At 45.1% G+C, this 26,343-nt stretch overlaps 1 long non-coding RNA gene across 1 annotated transcript in view; it reads left to right on the forward strand.

The window, feature by feature from the left end:
* Nucleotides 1-25,091, forward strand: part of LOC146863569 (uncharacterized) — a 46,419-nt gene extending 21,328 nt beyond the window's left edge. The window contains exons 2-4 of the long non-coding RNA XR_014978622.1: nt 6,473-6,544; nt 24,554-24,649; nt 25,024-25,091. This is a non-coding gene — a long non-coding RNA (uncharacterized LOC146863569). The remainder of the gene's footprint in view (nt 1-6,472; nt 6,545-24,553; nt 24,650-25,023) is intronic.
* The last annotated feature ends 1,252 nt before the right edge of the window (nt 25,092-26,343 follow it).

Genomic DNA, 26,343 nt, shown 5'->3' on the forward strand with positions numbered 1-26,343 from the left:
GGATGACGAAGGAAAAATCTGTGTGGTTCCTTCCTGATTCAATGGTCCAAGTCGTTATTAACACTGTACATAGTCCAGCGCATCTAGGAGAAAAAGCTATGCTAGACAGCATTCAACACATTTGGTTCAACAAACATTTACGAGCAGCAGCTAAACAAAAAGTTCGTACCTGTATGATCTGTTGTCAGTTTAACCCAGGAAAAAGCATTCCCGTAGAGCAGGGTGGATTTCAGCCTCCTGATCACCCTTTTGAAGTCCTCCAGATGGATTATATCCAGATGGAACGATGTCGAGGATTCAAATATGTTCTCGTAGTTGTCTGTGCTCTTTCCCGTTGGACAGAGGCATACCCGGTTTCAGATTACACTGCCCCGACTACTGCCAAACAGTTAGTTCGAGAATTCTTCCCACGGTACGGTTTACCACATGTTGTCTACTCAGATAACGGCCAGCCGTTCTCATCCGAATTAATGAAACACGTTTCACTTTTGTTAGGCTATCAGTGGAAATTCCACTGTGTCCGACACCCCGAGGCAGCAGGTCTCGTGGAACGACATAACCAGACCCTGAAAATTAGATTGTCCAAAATTTGTAGAGAGAAAGGTGTCGACTGGGTAGTAGCCTTACCCGTTGCACTCTTTTACATGAGAATGGTAGCACACTCTCGAACAGGGCTATCCCCTTATGAGGTGATCTTCCGTAGACCACCAAATATGTGGGGGACGCCTATACCACGCAAAATAACTGATATTGACTGTAATATGCTGACAGATTACTTGGCTTCCTTGATGTCTGCACTACAATCTTGTCGTTCACAGGTAGCTGCAGCCTTTCCCGACAACACAGAGGTGAAACCCCATGACGTAATTCCAGGGGATTTGGTTTTAGTGAGGAACTTTGATCGGAAGTCTCAGCTGGATCCTAGGTGGAAATCACCTCAGCTCGTACTGCTAACGACGAGGACAGCCGTAAAGATCGAAGGACGAAAAGGCTGGATACATTCAAGTCATATCAAGAAATTTCATGGACTACCGTCAGACGTAAACGACACACCTTGCGTGTCTTCCCCGATTGACTCAAAACTTCCTTTGGTTGAACTGAATAACCACGAACTATATAAACTAAAACTTAGGTCTAACAAGTCAGGCAATTTGATTGTTTAAGTCCTCTCCAAGGTGAATCGGTCGAATTTGTCTCTGACATGTATCCCTTGGACCTGTATAGAGAAAGAAACAGAAGGATAAAGTTGAAACGACATGCGTACTGTAAATCACTGCGTAGTCATTGCACAGTGACGTTATTAATTTTGTTTTTCTTAAGTTTTTTAATAATTACTGCAAGTATATTGTTGCACACATATTATCCTATTTCTAGACATGTTTATAATGTTACTGCTGAACATTCTTTTAGTGAATTACCTCCGCATGAATTGTCTTATAGATTTGCGCTGCGCAATAACACGTTTATTAGTATGTTACATCATTCCCATCAGGTTAGCAATGCTACAAATTGTTGGATATGTGGTCGACTCCCTCCCTATCAGAACTATAAAGGAATTCTACCTCTCTTTCCATACCCGTTCACACACAACGGCTCCTGTGGAGCATGGTTTAGTTTAATTAATTCCCTAGATTCGAATTCTGCAGTTTACCAGAATAACTGGGTATGGGGAAATCTGAACGTAGTTTTACTCGAAGTCTGCTACCCTAACAAGGAGGGACTTCCCAAAAGAACAGGAACTGATCTAGAAAATGAAGTATATGGATTAGGTAATTTTACGCTTAATCTCATGATCCTGAATGTCGAATCCGAAGCTACACCAATTTTGCCCGCCATGTCAGTATTTCCAGTTAAAGGTGAATTATGTGTAAGAAAGAATGGTTCCATACATATGGGCCATAGTAGATGCACCACTGTGATAGAATTTAGTGATCAAGGCAAGTCTACATTTAGAGCTTCCCGCCATTCCTACTTCATATGTGGTCAGACGGCATACATACGTTTACCTCTAGATTGGGATGGTACCTGCTACATCGGATTCCTTTTACCACCTGTTTTCCTAGCTCCTCCTGATTATTATAGAAATACTCATTTAGTACACAATAGAGAAAGGAGAGATCTCCCAATAGTCGATTACACTGAGACCGCATGGGAAAAATACACAGATTTCAATAAAGGTCTCTTTCCCTATATAGGTACAGTTACCAATAGTAAGCTGATACGTAGATTAACCAGAACCCTTGAAGCAGTAGTGAACGAAACTATTTCCGCCTTAGGCAATTTAACAGAAGAGCAGTCTGCTATGCGGATTGTTGTGCTTCAAAATCGTCTTGTCCTTGACGTCATCCTGGCCGATAGGGGCGGAGCTTGTAGGGTCATCGGATCAAGTTGTTGCATTTTCATACCAGAAAATTCGCCATCTGTATATAAAGCCATAACTCGCCTTCATAAGATTGTAAGCCAGATACACCAGAAACCAGGCACCTGGACTTGGTCCGGTTGGTTTTGGAGTGTATTATCTACCTTTGGATGGAAGGTCCTATCCTTCCTAGGTATTGGCTTCCTCATATTATTCAGTTGCTGTCTATGCCTACAATGTGGACCAGCGATCTGTGGTCTGTGTGCCACATCGTGTATTCCACCACCAAGATTTCATTCATCCCAGAAGAAAAAAGAAGAACAAATGATGCTATATGAACAGATCAACGGATTGATGAAGATTGATATCTCTTGACGGGCAAGTAGGGGACAAGGAGGGAATGTGGAAATATGGATTTTTATGATCAGTTATGTCCCCTATCTTGGACCCCAACGGTTTCATGTATAAATCACAAGTACATGTATGTTCCCTCCAGTTCCAGTTATAAAGACGCAAACACATGTGCGTCCACCGCCAACATGTCCTCTTTCAGATCCGCCATGAATGGGCCGGATATTCCATTCCTAAGTACGAAAGGCCACCGGCTTTATATGGTTCACTTATGCCATTTTAAAGTCCAGGCAAGTAGGCCCTGATTCTGCCATCAAGCTTTTCCTGCCTTCTGCCTCTGAAAGCTCCAGTCTGAGCTCGCATCTGTATCCATGAACTTTGTCCTACTCCCTGCGCAGCTAACGGTGCCTGACATCAGCCTGTTGCCTGCCAAAAACTGTATTTCACCTTCGAAATTATCTGCTCCGCTCCCTACCCAATGCATTCCTGTCTAGTAGTTTAAGTAAACATTCTTCCAGCTACCGAGCAAAAGGCCCGGCTTCTCTGTCTTTATGCAAGTAATTCATAGCCCTGTTACTATGAAAGATTTCTGCCCCCGCATCTAGTGTAGACACTTAGACGCTTGTACACGCACTCACAGTCAGTATAGTCAGTATAGAATAAGATTCTACTCTAAGAAGGCCTCTCTTTTGGATAACATAGTTCTTTAAACATAGGATGTTAGATATGATTTGGGATTAGGTTGACTTGACCCTCCAGACTTCTGTCGCCACATGTAGAGCTAAATGTCAAGTCCCCTTCAACCCCTAGTTGCACGACAATCACACGTCATGCTGCTGCGCGCGCATTTCTGCCAAGTATTTCTGCTGACATTGCGAAATTCTTTCATGGAACCACCCTATTATGACATCATACCTGATGACGTTCCTTAGTTACACCCAGTTACACCCACTTTTGCTACGCATGTATGTTTTGTCTTTACTATCAATTGTTACGCCTCCTGCATTTGATTCACTGTAATGCCTATTGTATAAAAATGATTACTTATCAATAAAGTACGGTCTTCACTTCCTGAACCTTCGTGGTGATGGAATATGGAGCTCATCGATTTAAATTGATTATGGAATAAAGCCCGTTCCGAACCTCTAATACCACGGATTCTGCCTCTTATTTTACTGAGCTATTGTTATAGATTTTCCGCATCAAATTAAGTTCCGGTAATTAAATTATTTACCACATAACAACCCTGTAAACTCACATTCAGGTGAAGAAGTTGTTGGTGAGCTGTGGGCGGCCGTCACCCTCATCTTCATCATCACTGGCATCGTGGCCCAGGCCGGGATCCTCCACAGGTGGCGGAGGTCGGTCATCGTCATCCTGGATGAGACGCACCTTCTTCCACATTGCCATGTTGTGTAGCATGCAGCATACAAGGATAATTTTGCACACTTTTGCAGGGTCATATGGGAGGGCCCCTCCGGTCTTCTCCAGGCAGCGGAAGCGGCTTTTCAGGAGACCAAATGTCCGCTCAATCACCCTCCTGGTCCGGCCATGTGCCTCATTGTAGCGCATCTCGGCTGGTGTCACAGGGTTCTTGAGGGGTGTCAGCAACCACGGCACGGCATGTTGGGGTATCCGTAGTTACCTACACACAAACAATTGAACAATTAGCTGAGTTTTGTTCGGAGTGGGGAATATAACATTGCCAAACACACACAATGGTAAACAGTCAGTACACACCGACAAGCCAGGCACGCTGGTCTGGCATCTGTGACATCAGCGTTGCAATGCGACTACTCCTCATTATGTAGGTATCGTGCGCATAACCGGTAAACGTGCACACACATGTGTGATACACATGTCTGCAAGACATACCACCAGAGCATTGATCGAGTGGAAATGTTTCCTGTTCCGGTATGCCTTCTCATGTGCCTGTGGTCGTATCAGGGCCACATGCGTACCATCAATAGATCCGATGACGTTCGGCATCCTCCCCAGTGTATAAAAGGCATCCTTTACTTCAGGGAGTTGAGCTGGGCTAGGGAACTTGATGTACAGGTCAAGGAAATGCAACGTCCTTTGCTCACCATGCCACCCCAGTTTAGACCTGGCCCTATGCAAATCAGTCTTGACCCTGTGCCTCATGGGAACATTCCAGCCCAAACTGCCAAGCCAGGTCCTCCCTGGACCAGAAACAAGCATCTTGGGATCAGTTTTGGGGTTTAACATACATTTGTAATGCAATAGGTCTCAGATTTGCAAGAGTTTCAAAAGAATGATGGATTTAACCCAGATCTCTTGACTGGGGGTGAATGCTTTGATTTGTTCTGCATTCTGTCCATCAACTGTGTGCCTTTTGCTGTCTCGCCCTACGTGCACCGGGTATGCCCAGATGCGGGTCCTGGGCTCTCTGCCACTTGATTCAAGCTATCCTGGCTGATGAGGGGTGAAAGCCTGAAACCGGTCCTAGGATGCTCGTTTCCGGTCCAGGGAGGACCTGGCTTGGCAGTTCGGGTTGGACTGTTCCCATGATGCACAGGGTCCAGACTGATTTGCATATGGCCAGGTCTAAAATGGGGTGGCATGGTGAGCAAAAGAATGATGGATTTAATCCAGATCTCTTGAGTGGGGGTGAATGTTTTGATTTGTTCTGCATTCCGTCCATCAACTGTGTGTCTTTTGCTTTCTCGCCCAAAGTGCGCTGGGTATGCCCTGACGTGGGTCCTGGGCTCACTGTGCCACTGGATTTAAACTATCCTGGCTGATGAGGGGTGAACCCCGAAACTGGTCCTAGGATACTTGTTTTTGGTCCAGGGAGGACTTGGCTTGGCAGTTTGGGCTGGACTGTTCCCATGAGGCACAGAGTCAAGACTGATTTGCAAATGGCCAGGTCTAAACTGGGTTGGCATGGTGAGCAAAAGAATGATGGATTTAACCCAGATCTCTTGACTCGGGTGAATGTTTTGATTTATTCTGCATTCCGTCCATCAAATGTGTATCTTTTGTTTTATCGCCCAAAGTGCGCCGAGTTTTCTCAGACGTGGGTCCGGGGCTCACTGTGCCACTTGATTTAAAGCGATCCTGGCTGATGAGGGATGAAACCCGAAACCAGTCCTAGAATGCTTGTTTCCGGTCCAGGGAGGCCCTTGCTTGGCAGTTTCGGTTGGACTGTTCCCATGAGGCACAGGGTCAAGACTGACTTGCATATGGCCAGGTGCAAACTGGGGTTGCATGGTAAGCAAATGAATGATGGATTTAATCCAGATCTCTTGACTGGGGTGAATGTTTAGATTTGTTCTGCATTCCGTACATCAACTGTGTGTCTTTTGTTTCTCTTTTTCCCAGCACCTTCCCATGCACAAATATCCCTTTTTTCTTTCTCTCTCTCTCTCTGCCTCTCTTTGTCTCTCTGTCTCTCTCCCTCTCTCTCTCTCTCTCTCTCTCTCTCTCTCTATCTATCTCTCTCTCTCTCTCTTTGCCTCTCTCTCTGTCTCTGTCTCTCTCTCTGCCTCTCTTTGTCTCTCCCTCCAGCCTCCCTCGAATACGTCACTGAAGATAGGTGTTGGTGATGCTGCCTGTTATCTTGACTCTCAGCAGCTCTCCATCTCACACAAACTGCAGCAGTAACAGCAGTAACAGCAGTAACAGCAGTAACAAAATTGTGTCTTATCATTAGAACCTCCCCGCCTCCAGCACTTTCTAGACCATTTCCTGTGTCTGTATTAGATAAAAACACATTTCTTCATACTCTTCTCTTTACAGAGTCCTGTGGATTTGTTGAGGATCAAATGGCTTCAACCAGTGCTCTGAGGAGGGATCAACCTGTACCCACAGGTAATTTTTATATAGTCTGTCAAGGCCGTCCTGCGAGAAGGTATTGTGATACAGTATGATGGGGTCAGCTTTCAGGTAGACGTGGTTATCATACCGTCTGGCAGGGAATACTTCCTAGAGTGGTAATCATTACCCAGTATGACACAGCCACGCTGCACCTAGAGGGTCACACTTCCAACAGCGGTAATACGTACAGAGTATGACACGGTCATGCTGCACCTAGAGGGTCACACTTCCTACAGCAGTAATCCATACAGAGTATGACAGAGTCACCCTGCACATAGAGGGCCTCACTTCCTACAGAGGTAATCCTTACACAGTATGACACAGTAAAGCTGACCTAGAGGGTCACACTTGCCACAGCGGTAATTGTTACGCAGCATGACACAGTCAAGCTGCACCTAGAGGGTCACACACCCTACAGTGGTAATCCTTGCACAGTATGACACAGCCAGGCTGCACCTAGAGGGTCACGCTTCCAACAGGGGTAATCCGTACAGAGTATGACACAGTCATGGTGCACCTAGAGGGTCACACTGCCTACAGCGGTAATCTTTACACAGTATGACAGAGCCAGGCTGCACCTAGAGGGTCACACTTCCAACAGCGGTAATCCATACAGAGTATGAGAGAGTCACCCTGCACATATAGAGCCTCACTTCCTACAGCGGTAATCCTTACAAAGTATGACACAGTAACGCTGCACCTAGAGGTTCACATTTTCCACAGCGGTAATCGTTACACAGTATGATACAGGCACGCTGCACCTAGAGGGTCACACTTCCAACAGGGGTAATCTGTACAGAGTATGACACAGGAGTGCTGCACCTAAGGGTCACGCTTCCTACAGCGGTAATCCCTATAGAGTATGACACAGGCACGCTGCACCTAGAGCGCCTCACTTCCAACATCGGTAATCCGTATAGAGTATGACACAGGCACGCTGCACCTAGAGGGTCACACTTCCAACAGCGGTAATCCGTACAGAGTATGACACAGGCACGCTGTACCTAGAGGGTCACACTTCCAACAGCGGCAATCCATACAGAGTATGACAGAGTCACCCTGCACATAAAGGGCCTCACTTCCTACAACGGTAATCCTTACACAGTATGACACAGTAATGCTGCACCTATAGGGTCACTCTTCCTACAACGATTATCCTTTCCACAGTATGACACAACCAGGCTGCACATAGAGGGCCACACTTCCTACAGTGGTAATCCTTACACAGTAAGACACAATCAGGATTCACCTAGAGGGTCACCCTTCCAACAGCTGTAATCCATACAGAGTATGACAGAGTCACCCTGCACATAGAGGGCCACACTTCCTACAGCGGTAATCCTTGCACAGTATGACACAGTAACGCTGCACCTAGATGGTCACACTTCCTACAACGATTATCCTTGCACAGTATGACACAACCAGGCTGCACATAGAGGTCCACACATCATACAGTGGTAATCCTTACACAGTAAGACACAGTCAGGCTTCACCTAGAAGGTCACACTTCCAACAGCTGTAATCCATACAGAGTATGACAGAGTCACCCTGCACATAGAGGGCCACACTTCCTACAGCAGTAATCCTTACACAGTATGACATCCACGCTGCACCTAGAGGGCCACACTTCCTACGCCGGTAATCCTTACACAGTATGACACAGTAATGTTGCACCTAGAGGGTCACACTTCCAACAGCGGTAATCCTTACACTGTATGACAGTCATGCTGCACCTAGAGGGTCACACTTCATACAGCGGTAATCCTTGCACAGTATGACACAGTCACCCTGCACCTAGAGGGTCACACTTCCTATGGCACCAATCCTTACAGAGTATGAGAGAGTCATGCTGCACCTAGGGGATATTACCATACCCTTTGGAGGACTACACTTCCTATGGCAGTAATCGTTACACAGTCTGAGAAAATCACTCTGCACCGGGTGGTAGATATCACACAATCTTACAAGGTCTCACTTCCTGGGGGGTAATGCTTATACAGTATGAGAGAGCCAGGCTGCACATAGGGGTAATTATCATACAGTCTAGCAGGGCCACACCTCCAATGGCGGTAACCCTTACAGAGTATGAGAGAGTCACACTGCACCTAAGGGTAGTTATTGTGATGTCTGGCAGGGCCACACCTCCAATGGTGGTAATCCTTACAGAGTATGAGAGAGTCACGCTGCATCTAGTTGTAATTATCATACAGTCTAGCAGAGCCACACCTCCAATGGTGGTAATCCTTACAGAGTATGAGGGAGTCATGCTGCACCTAGGGATAGTTATCGTGATGTCTGGCTGGGTCCTACTTGCTACATTGATAATCCTCAAACAGGATGAGAGAATCACCCTGCACCAAGTGGTAATTATCATATCATCTGGCAGGATCACATTTCCCATGGTGTTAATCCTTACAGGGCATAAGGCAGTCACGCAGACCCTATGGGCAATTACTATACAGTACAGCAAGGCCACAGTGGTAATCCTTGAACAGTATGAGAAAATTACACTGCATCTAGTGTTAAATAGCATACCACATGGAAGGGTCATACTTCCTACGGTGGTAATCCTTTTAGTGTTTGAGAGTCATGTTGCATGGAGTGGTAATTATCATACTGGCGCAGCCAACTTTCTTGCCAAGGTAAGCCTCACACAGTACAAGAGAATTAATCTGCACCTAAGGGTACAATCCCACTGCCTGGCATGGCTATATTTGCTATGCCGGGAATATTTCTAGAGTATGAGAGAGAGTCATGCTGCACCTAGGAGTAATTATAATGCAGCCTTGTAGGATTACACTTCCCTACGTGGTAATGGTCATACAGTATGAGAGACACACGCGCTGCACTTAGGGGTAATTATCATTTGGTCTGGCAGGGGCACACTTTCACCGGCGGTAGTCCTTACACAGTATGAGAGAGTCACGCTGCACTTAGGGGTATTGAGCCTACTGTCTGGCAGTGTCACAATTCTTATGGTAGCTTTCCTTACACAGACGGGCAGATTTACAAGTTCTGGCGCATCTCTGCAAATCAGCAGGGATGCGCCAGAAAAGATGCGACACGCAATTCCCTCCCTGCGCCACCATGAATGCATCACATTTACAATGCTGCGCACTGTGGCGCAAGGATAGGGTGATGCGTGTCGCACCCTGTGGCGTAAGGGCGGCGCATTGCTGGAGTCTTGTCACAAGCGCGACGCAGCTCCAGCAATGCTCAGGGGTGCCCTATGCCTAACATGCTGCGTCACTCCTTACGCCCGCTTCAAGCAGGCGCAGGGTTTTGACGTAGCATGGACGTAAAAGTGACTCCGTAAAATCTTGTCGATTTCACTGCGTCACCTTTACGGGGCATTCCTGCACCGGAAAGCCCACCCTGTGCTGGAACGCCCACTTGAAATCTAACGCAGGTTTCATGTGGCACAGGGCTTTACAACGTGACGCATCTCCCTAGATGCATCACATTGTAAATAAGGTGCATGGTGGCGCATGGTTTACGCTGCCGCTGTGTCACAGAAGTGAGGCAACGGCGGCGTAAATGTGGTGCATGGGACTTGTAAATCTGCCCCAGAATGAGATAGTCAGGCAGCACGAGGGGGAAATATTGGTACTAGACGCGGCTGGTGCAGGTAAGACCAGTGGGGAGGGGGGTCACTGACAACAGAATAGGGAAAATCAAATTAAAAAATAAATAAAACCACTTACATTGCGCTCGCCGCATCGCCGAACCAACGCAGGCACCGAAAGGGACATCTTCCTGCACAAAAACAATCATGAGAGGCTTTTAACACTAGGTATGTATGATGTAGAATGCAGCAAAAATAGAAAAGGGAAAAACAAGGGGAAATAAAGGTATTTCTTCTTATTGCGACTCCCTTACAGCTCCCCTGGGGAGGCCTAGGCTTTTAACGCATTCTCAGGTTCATGAAATCTCAGTATCAAAATCTCATAAATGTGGGATTGTGTCAAATACCATGGAAGTCAGATTGCTGCTTTTTTATAGGTTCTTTTGCTGGGTGGGAATCGGGCATTGGGGTTTTTATACACAAAATGGACAATTGGACATTTGATTTTTGGGACTTTTCATTTTGGACATTGGTTGGGGTTCGGGAGAGGGGTGGGTCAGGTGATGGCTGCATGATGATGTAGGTTGGGTTTCCGAAGAGAATGGAGATGCCATGATTGTGTTGGTAGTAGTAGACACTGGCAGTAGCATTTACAAAAAAGGAAAATGAGACAGTCAGTCGCCTGAGAGAGACTCTGGGAGGAGTAGTAGAGCGAAGTAAATAAAACATATTGGTGGAGGAGGATAGCCTAGTACAACAAGTTACTATGTTGTTTGGTTCGTTATTTAAATATGTATTATATATATATATAGCAGTCTGCATCGAAGAATGAGTGGATATATAAATACCTGGATGGAAGATTTAGTAGCAGTGTGATTGACTGTTTACTTGACTTATTTATAGTGTCTCACTAAATATATTGGATAGTGACTAAACTGTGTGAATATCTGTATCACTTTGTCAGTTGTTGTGTAAACTGCTGCACCAGTTGGTTACTAGCTACGTGAAAGTCTATATTAGTTATTGATAGTTAACTGAGTATTTGTATGGAAGAGTGAATGTGTGTGTGGTTCGGTGGGGGGAGTGTGACTGCCCAAAGATATGTGAATAGTTGATTCAGTAGGTATATGAGGTTAAGACTGCATGTTATAATAATTGTTTAGCTGAGTGAATATCTTTATGGGTGTGGTGATGCGTAAATATATCTTTCAATGGTACATGTCCAACAAACTAGAAAAATAAAAGGCAGTGTATGTGACAGTTGTACATAAATAAGTATACATAAGACTCAGTGATTGTATGAGTGACTGTATGGATAACTGTATACTTGTAATAGTGATTTTATAACACACTAAGGGCCTCATGTAGGTAGCCAAATACCGGTCGGTAACGGCCGATTTTCGGTAATTATACCGTTACCGACCGGTATTTAGGCTTTTGGTATGTAGGGGGACAATTTCTGTATTCAGAATTTAGCGAATCGGTAAAATTACCGAATCGGTAATTTTACCGAATCGGTAATTTTACCGATTCGGTAAATTCCGAATACAGAAATGAGATGTAGGGGGAGTGTGTGGGTGATGTTTAGAGTCGGTATTTACCACCAACTAATAGTTGGTGGTAAATGAAGAATGGATGTGGAAATGCATTACAAAGCGCCTACAAGTGTGCAATGTGGCAGACATACATGCCCTTAGGGCATGTATGTGTGCCACATGTGCACAGATGGCCGTTTCAGGGGTGCAACAGGGTGTCATTGTGACACCCTGTCACTCTTGCATGTGTTCCCCCCATTACCGAATCGGTATTTACCGAATCGGTAATGAGGCATACCTTGGTATGCCTCATTACCGAATCGGTAAATACCGATTCGGTAATTACCAAATTTTACCGAATCGGTAATAATTACCGACTCATTACCTACATAGCATTTACCACTTCATAAATACCGAATCGGTATGATTCGGTATTTATGAAGTGGTAAATGCAAGCCCACCTACAAAAGGCCCATAGTATGAGTTACTATCTATATGAATAAATGAAGTGGTGTTTGTATAAGTGTGTAGCTGACTAAACGTAAGTATGATCCATTGTTAGCATAAGTGAGTAGGATGATTGCATAAGTGAATAGGATGTGTGCTGGTGTGTAATGTCGATATAGGTGTATAAGTATGTTTGATAGTGTTCTATTGATCATTGACAGCATGTATGAGTGAATCTATAGGTAAGTGATTAGATGTGTGTGTAGATCTAGGAATCACTGAGTGGGTTTTTAGAAACTTGTATTGGTGTGTCAATGGATTCAAATATGGTACTTTGTATTTTACAGTGTGTGATGAAAGGTTATACTAGTGTATGATGAGGTGTATCTGATTGTCACGTGGATGATGTCATCAGTGATGTCATCAGTGATGTCATTTGAGATGTCATCAGTGATGTCATGAATGATGTAATATGTGACATAATCAGCAGTGGATTGCGGGTGCACGAGTTATAGTTAGCAGAACTAACTATAACGGAGGAATGGTTTTGTATGGGTGAAATGTCCAGCTAACTATAACAGCCCTGAAACCTATGCTTTTTTCAGTGAATTTCTAAGGTTTTTTAAATGCTAATTCCTAAATATAACATGTCTGAAACCTATGGTTTTTTCAGTGAATTTCAAAGGTTTTTTAAATGATAATTTTTAAATGTAATAATAGTTATATGTATTTTTTTATACTGATTTTCTACAGTTTTTTAACTGTTTATTTTTGCATATTTTATTTTTTAAATTACATTATAGATTTTTAATATAAATGGAAATAAAAATGTTTTTTAAAATGGTGAAACTGAAATTTTGTTTTTTGTCAGGGTCACTGGATGAGTACTTGGGTACTGACTGAATGATTAGAGTACTGCAAGGAGAGTGCCTTGGTGAATTTATAAGTGTTTGGGTTTTGGCTCAGTGAATGGATTACTACATGGTGCTGAATGGGTCACTGGAGGAGTGCAAGGGGAGTGACAGGTTGTTTGCTGGAGTGTATGGATACTGACTGTGGAATTGAAGGTGTGAAAGACAAGTGTGTAGGAGGTTAGAGGACTGCATGCATAGTGGATAGGTGTTTGAAGCAGTCCATGTGCTAACGTCTGGCTCACTGCATGAGTACTTGGGTACTGACTGAATGATTAGAGTACTGCAAGAAGAGAGCCTGGGTGAATTTATAAGTGTTTGAGTTTTGGCGCAGTGAATGGATTAGTACATGGTGCTAAATGGATCAGTAGCGGAGTGCAAGGGGAGTGACAGGGTGTTTGCTGGAAGTGTATGGATACTGACTAGGGAATTGAAGGTGTGAAAGACAAGTGTGTAGGTGGTTAGAGGACTGCATGCGTATTGGAGAGGGGTTGGAGCAGTCCATGTGTTAAGGCCTGGGTCACTGCATGAGTACTTGGGTACTGACTGAATGATTAGAGTACTGCAAGGAGAGTGCTTGGGTGAATTTATAAGTGTTTGGGTTTTGGCGCAGAGAATGGATTAGTACATGGTTCTGAATGGGTCACCAGAGGAGTGCAAGGGGAGTGCCTGGGTGAATCTATATGTGTTTGGGTTTTGGTGCAGTTTTTACAATTTTTTCAGATGGGTACTGGTGGTAACTGATTCTGACTAACCTAGAGCCAGTGCTATGCTAAAAGACACTTAGAATACAGTTAAAACACCTACATACACTAGGGAACACTATGTGTTGGGGTACCACTGTGATTAGAATGACCTCCTCTGTAAGCCCCTAGTACATAATAGGGCAGGGGTATTAAAACTACCTCTTAAGACGCCCCACAGGGTGCGTTTGAACACTGGTGAAGGGAGGGGGGCTGAGCTGATGTGTGCAAACACACCCTGTGGCCGTTTGAATTGGGGGGATAAAGTCCCCTTGAATCCTGAGTGTCCCTTGGGTCCAACTAGCCCACCAGGTATCTCCAGTTAGCGCCACAGAGCTGCCTTGCAGAGAGGAGTAAAAGGTGGCACGGCCTGGTCCACCTCTCTGCAAAGCAGCGCAGTGGCGCTTACTGGAAGCACCTGGTGAACTAGTTGCCCCCAGGGGCCCTCAGGATTGAAGGCGAATAATTTCCCCATCTTAAAACGCCCCACAGGGCATGTTTGCACACGTCACCTCAGGCCCCAACCTCTCCCTTCACCACTGTAAAACGGGCCCTGTGGCCGTTTTAATTTGGGAGATTAAGTCTGTGAGAAGGTGGCCTGATTTATGCTGTCCACTAGTTCTAGTGGGCACCTTGTATCAGTCCAAACAACCCCTTATGGTGATAGGTTAAAGACAACCTTTATTGGAAGCTATCCTACTGGTAGCTATAGAGAGCAGCCTTCAGGCTAAGTCTTGAAGGAATGTAAAACAGCTTGTTTTACCAGTCTATAATCTCTTGAATGATCAAATGAAAAGACAACCACACCAGGTATATATTCAAAATATATGTATTTAAGATAAAACACACCCCTTTATGAGATTGGAGTTCGAAGTACTTAGTTTACAAGTTAGCAATTATCAGTAATAGCACAAATACACGTTTGGGCCCTAGGGGCGTACCAAACCATATACCAAAAAAGTGGTATAAGAACCACGACTGTAATAGACACGAGGCCTATAGCCTGTAGAATACCTGGGACCCCAAGGAACCACCCAAGGGAGTGACACAGGGGACCCACGGGGACTGTATGCAGTGTGTAAACACAACCGCGGGTTCCCGTTATCTTCTACGGGCAATGTCGCAGTTGGAAATTTAAAGAATAGGGACACTTCTAATCGAGTCAGGACCAAACCCTTTTGGACTTAAGAAGTTCTAGGGCTAGCACCCATGAGAGCACCGGAGTACTCGAGTTACCTCACCCAGGGAAGCCGGGTGCATAGGTGTCTTTTGGTGTCGGGTCGCGTCGTCGATTTCAATGGGAGTCTGCAAAGAACTGCTGCTGCCGTGAAGAGGAGAAGTGTCCGCAGAGATCCAAGCCTGGATCTGGGATGGAAGGAATCTGAAAGCAGAGGGGACAGAGTCGGGGTCACTTGCCAGTGACCTAGGGCAGGATGGACCAATGCCCACAGATGTTGGGTGCTTCAGGTGAGTTGATGGGTGTCTTGACTCTTCAGCCACGAGGTCCAGGAGGTGTCAACAAAGTCCACGAGCTGGATTCGAACTGTCCCATGAAGTCTGTCGAGTGCTGTGGTGTCGGCGACCAGAATGAACCCAACAAGCCTTGACAACGGCAAGTGACTGGAATTTAGAGAAAGGACTGCTGTGCAGATCAGCAAGGTCTGAGGGACTCACCCAGTGATGGTAAGTCAGGGCACATCTGGAGCAACCAGGAAAGCCCAAGCAGAAAAGGAGTTGCCTTTGTGGGGACCTGCTAGCCAACGGGCTAGTGATTGCGAAGGAGCCTCAAGCGGTCGCACTTGAAGCTGGCCCACAGGTCACTCGTGGAGTGGAAGCCAACAATCTTCAGTGCAGGAGGTGCTCAAGGCTGGGGCTTCTGGGAGTCCAAAGCACAACTTCGAGGAGGACCAGAAAGATAGTGTTGCTGCAAAAGTTCCTGGTGTCCAGGGGTCACAGTTCCACATCACCCACGATAGCCACAGGCCTCATCTTTGCTGTGGACTCAGGGGAGCCTCGGGGAATTCTGGAAATCCATCTCTGGTGATGCAAAGACTTCGGCGTCCGGCGGGAGCTTCAACGATGCAGAACGGTCAGTTGCTTCTTTGGTGCCTGCCAAGCAGGGGAGTCACTCCTTGACCCCAAGGGAGATTTCTTCCATCTTCTAGTCGTGATAGAAAGTCCAAGGTCCAGGATATATGTAGCAGAGTTTTGTACAGGGTAATCTAAAGTCCTAGGCGCCGAGACGCCCATGGGTAATTGTTAGCGCTCTATAAATGTCAAAAAATAAATAAATAAATAAATACTTATAGTAAGTTTAGGGGATGGACTAACTCTAAGGCCCCACCTATGGGTGGGCCTGGAAAGAGGGGTGGTTACACCCATTTCCTTTGTCCAGTTTCATGCCAGATCAGGGGCAGGTAGCCCCTGCAACTGGTTTGAACTGGGCTATGCACAGGGACAGTAAACGTGCCCCCAGTGCAGGACTTCAAAGCACCAGAGAGTGCTCCCGCCCAGCCCCAATACACATCTGCCTGTCTGGGGAGGTGGTCACACCTCCCTTCGACAGGAAACCTATTGTCCAGGCCTCCCATGCCGGAGTTTCAGTCAGCAGCAGGAGGCCAGACCCTTGTCTGTGGCAGAGGCATCTATTTTGTGATGCCAGGGCTCAGGAAAGTCCTATCAGGTTTAGCCAGTGTGAACATGTCTCTCCCTCTAGAAGGGTGGAATGCTACCCCCGCCGCCAGAACTGGCGGGAGGTGGGGGTAGTATTCTAAAGCGTTTGACACCAAACACCACATGTATTGATGCAGCCATTCAAAGTTAGGATTTACCGCGAGGTTATAATGCACTTAGGTGTATATGGTATGGCTGTATCACAGAACAGAATCAGTGGAAGTCAGCGCACTCAAACTTATCAACTCTAAATTCGAAATACTGTTTTTTAAAACAACATCTACCATCTAAAAACACGTAGTGTGTGCAAACCGGAAAAGGTAGCCAACCTTTTCTATGCTGATGTTGTTTTAAGAAGTATTGACATTGATAATTCATATGTTGATCTGGAACTGCATTACCAAGTTTCGCATCAAATGAACAATCTTTGATTTTGATGATCTATAAAGCTCTACAATTAAAGGATCATATTTCATGTTACAAGAAAAGTCACTGTTTGCTCAATTTTAGTTTAAGGAATGATTATGTTCAATGATTAAGTGTACATGGTGAAACAGTCTGTATGTTTCTTGATTGCAGTGCATTCGGTATACAGGTGCAGCAGCACCTGCTTTTCATTCATGTTGTTACAGGTTGGCTACCTTTTCCGGTTTGCACGCACTACGTGTTTTTAGATGGTAGATGTTGTTTTAAAAAAAGTATTTCGAATTTAGAGTTGATAAGTTTGAGTGCGCTGACTTCCACTGATTTTGATCAATAATTCTAGCCACTCCCTTAGCCAGCAGCACTCTTAAAGTATTCCAATCAAAATGTCGTTTGACAGCATTTCTAATTTAACAGACAACAGAGCTGAGACCCTAACATTCACATCTTCACAGGTTAAAGATATTTATGCCCTCATTCAAGATACACCGTCTTTCAATGTCCAGAGTGGGTCCATTTCCCATCAAATTCCACAACTAGAATTTATAGCACGCAGAGCCTTAAGCCAACGGCTACATGCCTCTACATTAATACAATACCACAAGGTACAACGTATTCCTCGTGGTCTACGATTACCGATTAAGCCTTTACTATACAAATTTCAATTCAATAAAGCCTTCATGGAGAAATGGCAGGCAATATTAAATAAATGTTCTCTGGATCTGATTCTTTTATTGATTGAAGAATTGTCACGTACCATTAAGTGTCTAGAAGAAGAGATGAATGCTATTAAATCAGATTTGTCAACCCGCTGTGAGGCAGATTACTGGAAGCTCACTTTAGATGATCTTAACAATAAACTTGACACATACGGCAAAGAGATTCAGGAGAGAAAATTACGTAAATTCCGTCGTGACACTATTGATTACAAGTTGAACGAAGCGTAAACATGGCCGGAGGTCTATGCGCGTAGATAGCCCTACCATAAACCAAACACATCTTCTCAGGAGTCAGTAGTGTCAGATCGTGAATTAGATCCAGCACGAGTACCAATCATTTCTCTCCCAGAACCTTCCACCTCCAATGAGCAGTTAGGATTGTCAGAAGCAACACAGCCATCTGCATCTCAAACACAGTCTTTTTTAGCAAGCGGTCCATCCACTGGTCGACCACCAGATCCAAAAAGACCAGGCGGGGAAAAAGAAGCAGATGCCGAAGCCTGAGGAGCAAGGGCAGAGCCTTGTAATTAATATTTCTTCAATCGATTTGACACAAGCACAGTTACGAGTTTTGAGCAAAGGTACATCCTTCGTACCGGTGCACCACACTAACCCTTTTGAGGTTGAAATCTCGGTGTTTAAATTCATGAGAAATTTATGTTTAAAACATTTTTTCACTAATGTTGTCCCAAATCAACTGACTCAAATTCCCACGGGTGATGCATTCCAAGCTGAACCTGAGATCTTCAAACCCAAAAGTGTTTTTATCCCACCTGTCTCTCCCAAAACATTGGATACATTTGAAATTCTCGTTCGCTAAGATCTGTCGAAATTGAAATTTCACTCACCCACAGAAACCAATTTCAAGAAACATGAAGCTGCCATCATCCGGCAGTTAACCAAAGATGACAGACTCATATTCCAAATGGACAAAACTTTTTATGAAGCAAAAGTTATCTTGTATCTACAAGACACCACAACCTACCTTAAATTAGACCAAGATCCGACAAAAATGATCAAAGACACCCTTATCCAGATTTTAGATCACGCTGTAGACATGTCCTGGACATCTCTGAAAATACGGAAATTTCTTTTAGTGAATTACCCGAAAAGACCACCGCTCTACAAGTTGCCTAAAGTCCACAAGAACTTACATGATCCCCCCTTTCGACCTATTGTGTCTGGTTGTGATTCATTGTTCACACCTTTAGGACAGTTTGTGGATCATTTCCTACAAAAATTTGTTCAGTCATGGCGCAGTTAAGTTAAAGCAAAAACCAAAGGAAATGATGGACGGAGTGTTGAACATTGCAAGCACTCACCCCCAGTCAACTGATTGGGTTTAATCCATCACCGTTCCTTAGCCCACTCTGCCACCCCAGTTCAGACATAGCCATATGCAAATCAGTCTGACCCTGTGCCTCATGGGAACAGTCCAGCCCGAACTGCCAAGCCATGTCTTCCCTGGACCGGAAACAAGCTTCCTAGGACCGGTTTCTGGCATTTCAGCCGTCTTCAGCCAGGCTTGCTTGAATCCAGTGGCAAAGTGAGCAAGGGACTCACGTCTGAGCATACCCTGCCAACTTATGGCAAACAAAGCAAAAACCAAAGGAAATGATGGACGGAGCGTTGAACATTGCAAGCACTCACCCCCAGTCAACTGATCTGGGTTTAATCCATCACCGTTCTTTAACCCACTCTGCAACCCCAGTTCAGACATGGCCATATGCAAATCAGTCTGACCCTGTGCCTCATGGGAACAGTCCAGCCCGAACTGCCAAGCCATGTCTTCCCTGGACCGGAAACAAGCTTCCTAGGACCGGTTTCTGGCATTTCAGCTGTCTTCAGCCAGGCTTGCTTGAATCCAGTGGCAAAGTGAGCATGGGACTCACGTCTGAGCATACCCTGCCAATTATGGCAAACAAAGCAAAACCCAAAGGAAATGATGGACGGAGTGTTGAACATTGCAAGCACTCACCCCCAGTCAACTGATCTGGGTTTAATCCATCACCGTTTTTTAGCCCACTCTGCCACCCCAGTTCAGACATGGCCATATGCAAATCAGTCTGTCCCTGTGCCTCATGGGAACAGTCCAGCCCAAACTGCCAAGCCATGTCTTCCCTGGACCGGAAACAAGCTTCCTAGGACCGGTTTCTGGCATTTCAGCCGTCTTCAACCAGGCTTGCTTGAATCCAGTGGCAAAGTGAGCAAGGGACTCACGTCTGAGCATACCCTGACAACTTATGGCAAACAAATCAAAAACCAAAGGAAATGATGGACGGAGTGTTGAACATTGCAAACACTCACCCCCAGTCAACTGATCTGGGTTTAATCCATCACCGTTCTTTAGCCCACTCTGCCACCCCAGTTCAGACATGGCCATATGCAAATCAGTCTGACCCTGTGCCTCATGGGAACAGTCCAGCCCGAACTGCCAAGCAATGTCTTCTCTGGACCGGAAACAAGCTTCCTAGGACCGGTTTCTGGCATTTCAGCCGTCTTCAGCCAGGCTTGCTTGAATCCAGTGGCAAAGTGAGCAAGGGATTCACGTCTGAGCATACCCTGCCAACTTATGGCAAACAAAGCAAAAACCAAAGGAAATGATGGACGGAGTGTTGAACATTGCAAGCACTCACCCCCAGTCAACTGATCTGGGTTTGATCCATCACCGTTCTTTAGCCCACTCTGCCACCCCAGTTCAGACATGGCCATATGCAAATCAGTCTGACCCTGTGCCTCATGGGAACAGTCCAGCACAAAGTGCCAAGCCATGTCTTCCCTGGACCGGAAACAAGCTTCCTAGGACCGGTTTCTGGCATTTCAGCCGTCTTCAGCCAGGCTTGCTTGAATCCAGTGGCAAAGTGAGCAAGGGACTCACGTCTGAGCATACACTGCCAACTTATGGCAAACAAAGCAAAAACCAAAGGAAATGATGGACGGAGTGTTGAACATTGCAAGCACTCACCCCCAGTCAACTGATCTGGGTTTAATCCATCACCGTTCTTTAGCCTACTCTGCCACCCCAGTTCAGACATGGCCATATGCAAATCAGTCTGACCCTGTGCCTCATGGGAACAGTCCAGCCCGAACTGCCAAGCCATGTCTTCCCTGGACCGGAAACAAGCTTCCTAGGACCGGTTTCTGGCATTTCAGCCATCTTCAGCCAGGATTGCTTGAATCCAGTGGCAAAGTGAGCAAGGGATTCACGTCTGAGCATACCCTGCCAACTTATGGCAAATAAAGCAAAAACCAAAGGAAATGATGGACGGAGTGTTGAACATTGCAAGCACTCACCTCCAGTCAACTGATCTGGGTTTAATCCATCACCGTTCTTTAGCCCACTCTGCCACCCCAGTCCAGACATGGCCATATGCACATCAGCCTGACCCTGTGCCTCATGGGAGCAGTCCAGCCCGAACCGCCAAGCCTTGTCTTCCCTGGACCGGAAACAAGCTTCCTAGGACCGGTTTCTGGCATTTCAGCCGTCTTCAGCCAGGCTTGCTTGAATCCAGTGGCAAAGTGAGCAAGGGACTCACGTCTGAGCATACCCTGCCAACTTATGGCAAACAAAGCAAAAACCAAAGGAAATGATGGACGGAGTGTTGAACATTGCAAGCAATCACCCCCAGTCAACTGATCTTGGTTTAATCCATCACCGTTCTTTAGTCCACTCTGCCACCCCAGTTCAGACATGGCCATATGCAAATCAGTCTGACCCTGTGCCTCATCGGAACAGTCCAGCACGAACTGCCAAGCCATGTCTTCCCTGGACCGGAAACAAGCTTCCTAGGACCGGTTTCTGGCATTTCAGCCGTCTTCAGCCAGGCTTGCTTGAATCCGGTGAATGGTGATGGATTAAACCCAGATCAGTTGACTGGGGGTGAGTGCTTGCAATGTTCAACACTCCGTCCATCATTTCCTTTGGTTTTTGAGCAGTTAAGTTAAAGACACTACCCATTTTTTAAATCTCTTGGACAATGTGGCTGAACAATTTTTACCTTCGAGGCTCTTGTGTACCATAGATGTCACAGCACTTTATACATCAATACCATTAAAAGAAGGTATTGAAGAGTGTGAATGGGCACTTCTCCAGTTACCTGAATTAACAACTAACAAAGTGTTCATCCTTGAACTTCTGACATTTTGTCTTCAGCACAGTTACTTTCAGTGGCAAGACGAGTATTCTTTACAAATCAGCTGCACCAGCATGGGTTTTTCTGGGGCCCCTGTTTATGCCAATACTTTCATGTCAAAGTTTGAACAAGATCACATCTTTAACAACATTCAATGGAGCACCAATCTGGCTTTCTACGTCCGGTTCATTGATGAAATTTTTTTGATTTGGACGAATACACGAGCGTTACTTGAATCCAACATCAATAAATTGAACGCTAAAAATGCCCGCATCAAATTCACGCACAATATCAGTGTGGATTCAGTGCCATTTCTGGATGTATTGATCATCAAAAATAGCAATTCTTTTTCGACCTCAGTTTACTCCAAGCCCACAGATAGGAACAATTTATTGATGTATTCCAGTTTCCACCCCCCTTCTTTGTTATGGAACTTGCCTTTCTCTCAGGCGTTACGCATCAAAAGAATAACATCAGATCCCAACCTCTTAGAGGAGGCATTGTTGCAACAAATCAATAAATTCAGAGCCCGAGGTTATCCGGATCACGTGTTACAAGCAGCAGTGGTCAAAACGCAACAAAGAGATCGTACAGAATTGCTATCACCTAAACCAGTCCTCATGACCCGGAATAGACAAGTATTTGTATCCAAATATTCCACCAATTCGTTAAACATCAGTAGAATTATCAAACTGAGGTGGGAATTACTTCAACATGAACCGGATTTCAATGGGTTATTCTCTGAACTAGGCCTGGGCAAAATTTCCGTTCCGTTTGCGGAATTTGCGATAATTTGGCATTTCCGCGTTCCGCGGAGAGCGCGGAAATGTCAAAATTTCCACATTCCGCAGCTTTGCGATAATTTGGTTCTTGCCCGCGCTGTAAAATAATACATTCTCGCGTGCGATCGCCTTACCTGAATCCCCGCGTTCGCCGACAAGTTTTCCCGATCCGGTCGCGTTCTCCATGAGATGTTGTATTGTTTTAGCCATTTGCGCTGTCTCGCAGTGACGTCATGCGTCGCGCGATCACGTCTTTTTTCTCACGATCATGCACCGCGAGACAACTGAAAACAAGATGGCCGCGCCCGCAAGCAACCACATGGGTAAGTTGGCGACCCGCAACCATGCAGAAAATCTCGCGAACATGCCGGAAAAAAACGTCCGCATCTTCGCGATATTTCCGCTTGTTTGCGGAGATTTTTAACATTTCCGCGATAATTTTCGGAAGTCGCTTTCGCAAATTCCGCCCACCCCTACTCTGAACCACCACTGTTCGCATACACACGCAGTAGGAATATCAAAGAATTGTTAAAAAGACAACTATTAGTTAACACGGTACCCTTTACGGGTATGCGTAAATGCCACAACTGCGTCAACTGCAACAACGTGATGACTGGGAACGTTATCAATCACCCACATTCTGGTAAACACATCTCACTCAAATACAACGGAGATTGCAACAGTACTAATGTTATTTACACCATTAAATCTCCCTGCGGACTTCTGTACGTAGGTAAAACCTCGCGCAAAATCAAGGTTCGCATCTCCGAACATAAAAGTTCAATCCGGACACAAAACCTCAAATCAAACTTGGCCACGCACTGGTTACAATTTCACCGCTCAATTGAAGTTCATAATTCTAGAAACTGTTTTATCTAGACCAGGCACCGACATTTCAAAGGTTTTAGCCCAAAGGGAAGTTTGGTGGACAAAATTCCTTCACACACTGGTACCAGCAGGACTCAATGATAAATTGGAAATGCTATGTTTTATTTAAATCAAGTAGTCTGTAAGTACTGTCCTTTCCATTCATTTATCAACCACGAGTTTATCTACGACCTTAATTTTGTCTCGTGCTAAAAAAAAAATTTTTTAGGGGCACACGTGTTTTTTCAGGAGTCATTCTCGATCACTCACTCTGTGGTTCCCACTTTTTGCATGTTTTTCTATTTATATTTATTAGTATCATTCATCGGAGCACTACATACATCTGCAGAACATTAGGAAAGGCCGTTGTAGACACATCAATTTTTTCAGTTTGTTCAGCTGTTATCATCATTTTCAGTCAGCGGCATCATATATCAAATCTCTCCAGTTTATTGTACTTTTCACATTCATTCAATTACGTATCCTTCACCTAGTTTGTTTGATTGACAGAGCAGATCTCCATTGTGCATATAGCATTCCATTCACCTTTACTTTCATAATTAGTGCGACGTACACTGATTACACCACGAGTTCATTGCCAATAGTGACCGGCACCCATCAGTTGCCGTCGGATGATCAGTACGGGGTACATTTCAGGTTATTCACTCCTTCACGGAGTCACAAGTATTAAGGTACTGCGCCAGTCTTTTTTCAGTGTCTACAGTTAACGCATACGGGGTGACGTCAGACGCGTTGCAGCAATTTTTAATATCAGCGTACGCGGATCTTCGCTGCGGCTCCACAACTAGTGCACTCGGATCGCCTTGCCGCTCAGGTTTGATGAGATTTCTCTACTCATTTGAGGTAAAAGGGACACTTTGGGCCGTTAATATTATTGTCCGTATTCTGCGAGTGGCAACAAGCAAGGTCCAACGACCGCCAAGTAAATAACCTTATTTCCCCGTGTTGTTTCTTTACGATTCAGGTTTCGCCGCAGACAGCTGTTTCTGTATAAACATATGGGCTTGGTTGGCTACAATATTATCAGAGACATTTTTGGCCTTTTTGAACGAGTTAGAATTCTGGTGTTGATTTACATCACAGTTTGATAAAAGGTATAGAGCTAGGAGAATGTGATTTTCTGAGATTCTCACATGTCTAGGGTAGTTGAACAGTGAGTTCAATCTGTGTTTCTCATTTTTTAGAAGTGGCTGTTTTTTATTAAGAGGAGTGCGGGCAATAGCTCTCTAGACCGAGAGGAGATACATTCAGCATCCAGTTTATGGATTAATGCGATTTCAGTAAGGATTATGAACTCAGTACCCAAACCTATTTTTCATGTTTTCTCTACTTTCTCTTTATTTCTTTTCTCTTCTTCCGTGTTCTCCTCACTTGAGTATATCACTGGTCACCAAAAAAAAGGGTGCGTGTTTGTTCGGTGATTGGCTTCTGCCTCTCTCTTCTTCACGCAGAATGACGACACTACACAGTCGAAACCATTTTCAACTTTATTCACTCTTGTTGATTCTTGTTTGGTTATAGGACTAGTACAGGTGTGTTCCTACCACTCTGGTCATGCATGTTGTATCCACGGATAAAGTGCATTCTTGCTTTCTATATCACATACAATGAATATGTGCAATATGTTCTTTTGTTTTATCTTTTTAACACACAGGCCCCTGAAGAAGGGATCGTTGAGAATCGCGAAATGCATTGGGCAAGAACCAACCACCACAATCGCCGTTAATTTCATTGTTGCAAATTCTATGCTGATGTAATTTTAAGAAGTATTGACATTGATAATTCATATGTTCATCTGGAACTGCATTACCAAGTTTCGCATCAAATGAACAATCTTTGATTTTGATGATCTATAAAGCTCAACAATTAAAGGATCATATTTCATGTTACAAGAAAAGTCACTGTTTGCTCAATTTTAGTTTAAGGAATGATTATGTTCAATGATTAAGTGTACATGGTGAAACAGTCTGTATGTTTCTTGATTGCAGTGCATCCGGTATACAGGTGCAGCAGCACCTGCTTTTCATTCATGTATTACAGAACAGCCATAAGGAAGTATTTCCGAAAGCTGCAGAGGGGCTCAGATCATGCTTGGGCACCCTCTCACATAAAACCAAGCACTCTGCCTTCAGCATTGTCAAGGTCTGCCATAGGAGTGGCTTATAGGTTTATATGTGTCTGTATATATGTGTGGATTTAGGTAGCCTATACCTATGTTAGGGGTGCAAGCACACCCTTACCCAGGCTGCAGAAGCAGACCTGTGGTGCCATTTTGGAGTGCTTCCCAGGGGTGGCATAATATATGCTGCAGCCCCTGGTAGGCCTCTGAGGTACCTATGCCCTAGGTACATAGTATACCATATACTAGGGGCTTATAAGGCACTCCAGAATCCAATTAGATATGTACCTAATGTACATGGAAACCATTTTAGAGAGGAGGCAGCTAGGCTGTGGTCCTGGTTAGCAGGGCCACAGCCAGACTAAGGTCGAAAAACAGTGAAACACCAGCAAAATGTGGGGGTACCCATGTGAAGCAGATCCTACTCTCCTACAAAGTCCCCTTGAATCTTGAGTGTCTCTAGGGTCCAAGTAGCCTACTAGGTATCTCCAGTAAGGGCCACAGAGCTGCATTGCAGAGAGGTGAAAAAAGGGCACGGCCTGGACCACCTCTGAGCAACGCAGCACAGTGGCGCTTACTGGAAGCACCTGGTGGACTAGTTGGCCCCCAGTGTCCCTCAGGATTGAAGGGAAAATATTTCCCCATCTTAAAACCCACCACAGGGCGTGTTTGCACACGTCACCTCAGGCCCCATCCCCTCCCTTCACCACTGTGTAAACGCTCGCTGTGTCCGTTTTAATTTGGGAGATTAAGTCCCCTTGAATCCTGAGTGTCCCTAGGGTCCAAGTAGCCCACTAGGTACCTCCAGTAAGCACCACAGAGCTGCGTTACAGAGAGGTGCAAAAAGGGCACGGT

Source organism: Triturus cristatus, chromosome 2_2, assembly GCF_964204655.1.
Source record: "Triturus cristatus chromosome 2_2, aTriCri1.1, whole genome shotgun sequence".
Classification (NCBI taxonomy): domain Eukaryota; kingdom Metazoa; phylum Chordata; class Amphibia; order Caudata; family Salamandridae; genus Triturus; species Triturus cristatus.